The sequence below is a fragment of the Cynocephalus volans genome, chromosome 4 (assembly GCF_027409185.1).
Source record: "Cynocephalus volans isolate mCynVol1 chromosome 4, mCynVol1.pri, whole genome shotgun sequence".
In the NCBI taxonomy this organism is placed as follows: Eukaryota; Metazoa; Chordata; class Mammalia; order Dermoptera; family Cynocephalidae; genus Cynocephalus; species Cynocephalus volans.
This window is the reverse complement of record NC_084463.1, coordinates 84,840,564-84,846,563: the sequence shown is the minus strand read 5'-3', so window position 1 is coordinate 84,846,563 and position 6,000 is coordinate 84,840,564. Positions and strand designations below refer to the sequence as shown.

At 40.6% G+C, this 6,000-nt stretch overlaps 1 pseudogene; it reads left to right on the top strand.

The window, feature by feature from the left end:
* The first annotated feature begins 4,706 nt into the window (after positions 1 to 4,706).
* LOC134375553 (rho GTPase-activating protein 20-like) overlaps positions 4,707 to 6,000 on the top strand; it is a 101,166-nt pseudogene continuing 99,872 nt past the window's right edge.

Genomic DNA, 6,000 nt, shown 5'->3' with positions numbered 1-6,000 from the left:
CGTATATGTTGCTGTAAGGGATTTTTTTCTTTATAGAATCTGGTTAAATCCTTTGTCAAATATACTATTGCATATATTTTCTGTCTGTGGCTTTTTTTTTTTTTTATGGTGTCTTTTGAGAAATTTTTAACTTTGGAGTCCAGTTTATCATTTTAATTTCTTTTTGGCTAGTGGTTTTTGTGCCTTATGAAGGCTTTGCCCATAGCAAGATGTCACTAACATACTATACTTGACTATTTTGTAGGAATTTTATAGTTGTAGCTTTTATGTTCTATTGTAATTAATTTTTAATATGTTGTGTGAGGTGGGGAGGATTGAGATGTATTTATTTCCATGTGGATTTTCACTTCTTATAGATCATGTTTTTCACAAGATTGTCCTTCCTCCAAGACTGTCCTTCCTCCAATGAATAACTTTAACTCAAGCCTAAACTCAGTTTATCTGTTTATTTGGGTCCATTTTAACACTTCCTATTATGGTCCATGTGATCTCTATCTATCCTTATTGCCGGTATCATTTACTGCCTTAATTACTGTGGTTCACAGTGAGTCATGGAAACAGGTAATATGAGCCTTTCAACTTTATTCTTCCTCAGTATTGTTGCCTATTGTTTTGCCTGTGCTAAATCTTCTGGATTTTCATATAAATTTTAGAAGATGCTTGTAAGTTTCTGTAAAAAACACGTTGGGATTTTAACTGCAATATCATCGATCAGTTTGAGGAGATTTGATGTCTTAACAGTGCTGACTTTTCCAGTTTATGAGCTTGCTGTATCTCTTCATTTGTTTCTTTAGAGTTTCAATTCTGACAGCAGTGTTTTGGAGTTTTGGAGCAAGGTCTTAGAGTTTCGTATTTGTTTCTTAAGTGTTTTATGATTTCTGATAATATGTCAGTGTTACTTGGGAAATATTTATTTTCAAATTGTTTGTTGCTGGTACAAGAAACCTTGAATACAGTTAATGTTTGTGTTTTGATTTTTGTATCCTGTAAAATAGGTAGATTTACTTGTTAGTGCTATTAGGATTTATTTTTTGGTGGGCTCCTTAGGATTTTCTGCATAAACAACCATGTTATCTGGGTCTAAAGACCATTTTATTTTCTCCTTTCCAATCTGTATGTGGTTTATTCATTTTTCTTGCCTTATTTCAGTGGTTAGGAGCTTTAATATATAATATTGAATAAAGAGTGGTAAGAGTGAATATTCTTGCTTTTTTCCACATCTTAGGAGAAATGCATTTATTATTTTACCATTAAGTATGATTTAGAATGTATTATTCCATTTTTGCCTACCCAAGGGTCTTCTTAGGTTCACGTAAACATTTGGTGGTGGAAGACTTGATTGCCATACTTGGCTTCAGGGCAGACTCAGGCATGCCTCTTCTGTGGGAGCCATTACTGCATTACATGGGTTTATCTTTGGTTCCCAGGTGAGAGTTTCAGGTACAAGGAGACAAGATCCACATTGAGTGGATGGGAGAACCATCCTGGCATAGAAGCTTCATGCCCTCAGAAGCTGCTATCTCTTGTAACAACGCTACAGCTATCTCTTACAGGGTTTCTGTAGGGGACATGTTCATTACAAGAAAGCCTGAATTTGTACTTCCTATCATATTATTGATAGTTCTTCAAGTCCAGATTCATTCTACCAATGAGACGTCATTTTTACTATAAGCATAAAGCTTGTGGACATGCTACTGTTATCAGGTTGCCAAGGACATAGAGCTAGAAAGTTAACCAAAGTCTTTTTACCTACCTCATAGTTGTCTTTCATCAAATTGAGGAAGTTCCCTTCTATTCCTTCTTTGTTGAGTGCTTTTCTTTTTTAAATTATGAAGGGGCATAATTTAGTCAAGTGCTTTTTGTACATGTACTAAGATGATTTACAGTTTTTCTCCTTTAATTGGTTAATATGCTGAATTACATTTATCAATTTTTGCATTCCTGCGTAAGACCCAAATCGGTCATTCTGTACTATCCTTTTTATATATTGCTTGGTTCAATTTTCTAGTATTTTGTTAAGAATTTTTGCTTTAATGTTCATGAGTGAAACTGGTCTATAATTTTTTTTTTTTTTTTGACTGGTAAGGGGATTGCAACCCTCAGCATGGTGGTGTCTGCACCACGCTCAGCCAGTGAGCGCACCGGCCATCCCCATATAGGATCCGAACCTGCGGCCTCGGTGTTACCAGCAGCGCACTCACCCAAGTGAGCCATGGGGCCGGCCCTATAATTTTTTTTTATAATGTCCTTTGCAGGTTTTGATGTAAGGGTTATACTTGCCACATAAGAGGAATTGGATGTTTTTGTGTAAGATTGTTTTACCCTTAAGAGCTTGGTAGAATTCACCATTGAAGCCAGTGGTACCTGGAGAATTTTTGTCAGAAAGTTTTTAATTTTGAATTCTTTAGTATATATAGGGATATTAAAATTTTTTTCTTATGTTAAAGTCAGTTGTGATTTCTAGTTACTTGACTACTTAATCTTAAGTTGTATGGATAGTTTAGATAATTTCAGTTTACCTGTCTTCAGGTTTATTGGTTTTTTTTTTTTTCTATTGTGTCTGATTTACAGTCAATTCTTTCTGAACTTTTGATTTCAGAAATTTTGTTTTTTCCATTTTTTTCCTTCACGATTCCAGCCTCTTTTGAAATACCCATCTTTTTAATCTACTAAATCCATTTGTCTTCTCCTTATGCAGTATTGCACTATCTTGATAATGGAGATTTTTCAGAAGTCTTGGTACCTGGTAAAGAAAATTATCTCACCTAATTCTTCAAGAATGCTGTGTTTATTCTTAGACCTTTGTAATTCCATACAAATTTTATTTTTTAATTTTATTTTTAATTGCAACATAATTGATTATCATATTTGTGGGGTACAGAATTGACTATCAGTATTTACGTACAATACGTGATGATCAAATCAGTATAGTTGACATATTCATTGTTATAAACTTACTCATTCTTTGTGTCCATTAACCAATTTCTCCCTAACCCTCCTCCCACTCCCCTTCCCCTTCTAACAACTATAGCTCTGATCTCTCCTTCTGAAAGTTCCATGTCTTCTTGTGTTTGCTGTTTCTTTTTTAGCCCCATTTATGAGTGAGGACATGCAGTATTTCTTTTTCTGTGCCTGGCTTATTCACTTAACATAATTTTCTCCAAGTTCATCCATGTTGTTCCAAATGGCAGAATTTCATTCTTTTTTATGGCTGAGTAGTATTCCACTGTGTATATATGCCGTATTTTCTTTATCCAGTCATCTGTCGATGCACATTTAGGTGGATTCCATATCTTGGCTTTTATAAATAGAGCTGCAGTAAACATGGGAATGCAAATATCTCTTTGACATGATGGTTCCCATTCTTTTGGGCATATACCCAGTAGTGGGATTGCTGGATCATCCATAGAAATTTTAGAATCAGCTTTTCAATTCTTACCTAAAAATCTATCTAAATTTTTATTGGCATTACACTATTATTTCTTTAGTTTTACTCCCCTTAGGTTTAATTTGCTGTTTTTTTCCTAGCTTTTAGACAAGGAGTTTTTTAGTTATTTAGGTTTCTAGTTACTGAATTGATAACTTTAATTATTTAATCTTTGTTTCCTTAGTAGTTACATGCTCTTATGATTTTTTTAGTAATTACTCTAAATATTAAGATATATCACTTTATCAAAGCTTAATATTTATTGTTAATTGCATTTTTACCCTCTTCCTGGGCAATGCAAGGACCTCGGAAATATTTTCACATCTTCCTGACTTATACACTACAGTTTTTGAGTATTTTAATTCTGTTTATTTTAAACTAAGAAGATACTATTATTGTTGTTTTAAACAGTTATTTTACCTCACTCTCACCGTTTTGTTCTCTCAATTCTTCGTACATATTTTCAATTTAAAATTCTAAAGAATTCTTTTGTTATTTTCTTTAATGACATACTGGAAGTGATCAATTCTCTTAGCTTTGCTTTGCCTGGAAATTTTTTTACCTGCCTTCTTGAGGGATATTTTTGCTGAGTTAAATATCTTTTTTTTTTTTGAATATAGATACCTTGTTTGGCAGTAATTATTTTTCAGAGCTTTGAAAATGTATTTTAATCGTCTTCTGGTTTCTTTTTTCTTTTCTGTTGAAATGCCAGCTCTCAATCTATTTGTTGTTTCTTTGAAGGAAATAGTCCACTTTTCTCTGAATGCTCTTAAATTTTTGTCTTTATCTTTCATATTCACTAAACTTCCCATGTTTTGTTAGATGTAGATTTCTTAAAATTTTTTTTCTTTTAATTTTCATAGAAATTCATGAATCTGCAAGTTGATGCTTTTCAGCAGTTTTGAAAAATTCTAGGCCATTATCTTTTAAAATATTTCTTCTGGTCCATTCTACTTTCTGTCTTTCTGAGATTCCAATTATAAAGTGTTAGACTTTATGGCTGTGTCCTCTGTTGCTTGCCTTCTCTTCTGTGTTTTTCACCTCTTTTTTTCTCAATGGTTCATTCTGGATATTTACACTGACCTATCTTATAATTTATTGATTTTTTTTTTTTTTTTTAGCTGTGTCCAATAGGCTGTTAAACCCATCCATAGAGCACAGAGGCCTGTGGACGGCGGAGGGGGCGGACCCGAGGAGGGGCGGGCCGGCACTGACAGGCCTTCGCCACCGAAATCGCCTTCAGCTGGAGGTGCCCAGCGCAGGCGGCGATACATGGCCTCGACATGGGAGGCGCGCTGCCCACACCCGGAGCTCGGCGCCCCGCCTGAGCGCGGGCGCCTCAGCCTGCACGTCCTCTCCCCTCTGGCCGCCAGCCCGCAGACATGACCGTGAAGCCTCCTCCTGGAATGGGATTTGCTTGAACATTTTCTTCATGGAAGCGATGTCCCCCCAGCAGGAGACTCTAGTGGGGGCAGCCGGGGCACTCCTCTTCCCTGACAGGAGTGTCTCTCATCGCCGGATGCCCCGGCACCAAGGTGAGGATGCTGAGCCGGGTCTCGTGCCCTTGGCTGCCGCTGCCGCAGCTCCCTCTCCCCGCGCACGCCCTCTGAGCCCGCCACCGTGTCACGTGAGCTGGATGCCGTCACGGGGCTTTAATGCTGGAGGCTTGTGGCCCTCGGTGTTCCATTCAGGGCCTTCGCGTGTTCTGTTGCCCCTGACGACGACCGCACTGCTGTCTCTCGGTTCACTCCGGTACCAGCTGCCTTATTGATCTCTGAAGTCTTAACCCGTCTCCAAAGTATTAACCCGTCTCTGAAGTCTTAACCCGTCTCCGAAGTCTTAACCCGTCTCCGAAGTCTTAACCCGTCCCTGAGCGACCCGCAGCCTCCCTCCCCGTCTCCACCCGCCGCAGGATCGGCAGCCCGGCTCCTCCCTCAGTCCGGGCCTGGGGCCTGGACTGGGGGGGTCACCTTCCCCCAGCCCCTCTGCGTGCTTGGACCCTGAGTCCCCTGAGGTTGTCTGGGCGCGCATCGCCCCTTGGCAGGGTCATCTCCGAAGTCATCAGGACCGCCGGCATCTGCGTGGGCGCAGCAGCCAGCCACTTAGAAGGTAGGTGGACGGGCTCAGCCCCCTCATCTAGCCGCGGAGGTGCGGCTGCTGCTCTACGGTAATTTGGGGAGGGGAGGTGTTCCCGTGCCCTGCTGGATGGTCCTGGATCGGCCGCAGGTCTCCGAAGTGGTGGTCAGAGTTTGGAGGTGCGACTATGGATGCTAACGGTCGACATTCGGGTACATGGAGGTTTGGCTTGGCTTAGAGCCGGGCTGTGTGGGAGCCGGGGGCTGTGTCAGGGTGTCGCGAGGGCCGAGGTGGGGAGCCTTCGCCCTGCACTCGTCCCCTGGCCCTCGGGACTTGGGCAGAGCTGGAGAGGGATCTCGGTGTCTGTGTGGGGGTGGGGGTGGCACGTGTTCCCTGTCAAAGCTGGGAGGAGGGATGTGGGCAACTACTTGTAGCGTTGCCATTCCGATCAACATGGCCGCGGTGTGGCGGGAGCATTCCGATCGGGTCGGGTTTCC